The sequence below is a fragment of the Geospiza fortis genome, unplaced genomic scaffold (genome assembly GCF_000277835.1).
Source record: "Geospiza fortis unplaced genomic scaffold, GeoFor_1.0 scaffold178, whole genome shotgun sequence".
NCBI classification, from domain to species: domain Eukaryota; kingdom Metazoa; phylum Chordata; class Aves; order Passeriformes; family Thraupidae; genus Geospiza; species Geospiza fortis.
In genome coordinates, this window is record NW_005054466.1 from 1163191 (window position 1) to 1163442 (window position 252).

Consider the following 252-nt stretch of genomic DNA (forward strand, 5'->3'; position numbering starts at 1 on the left):
CCGGCCACAGGCGGCGATCCCCTCCGGCAGGGGCTGGGCTCCCTCGGGGACAGGCTGGGGTCCCCTGTGGGCACAGCTCCGTGTCCTGCCCGGGCACACGTCTGGGCTCCCTTCGAGGACAGTCTGGGCTCTGCTCTGGGCATCAGCTCCTCTGGCTGTGGCTCTGGGTGCCCTCCGTGCACGGCTGGGTCTGCTCTGAGCAGGCTCTGGCCTTCCCTCAGGGCACGGCTCTGCTTCCCCTCCCCACACAGC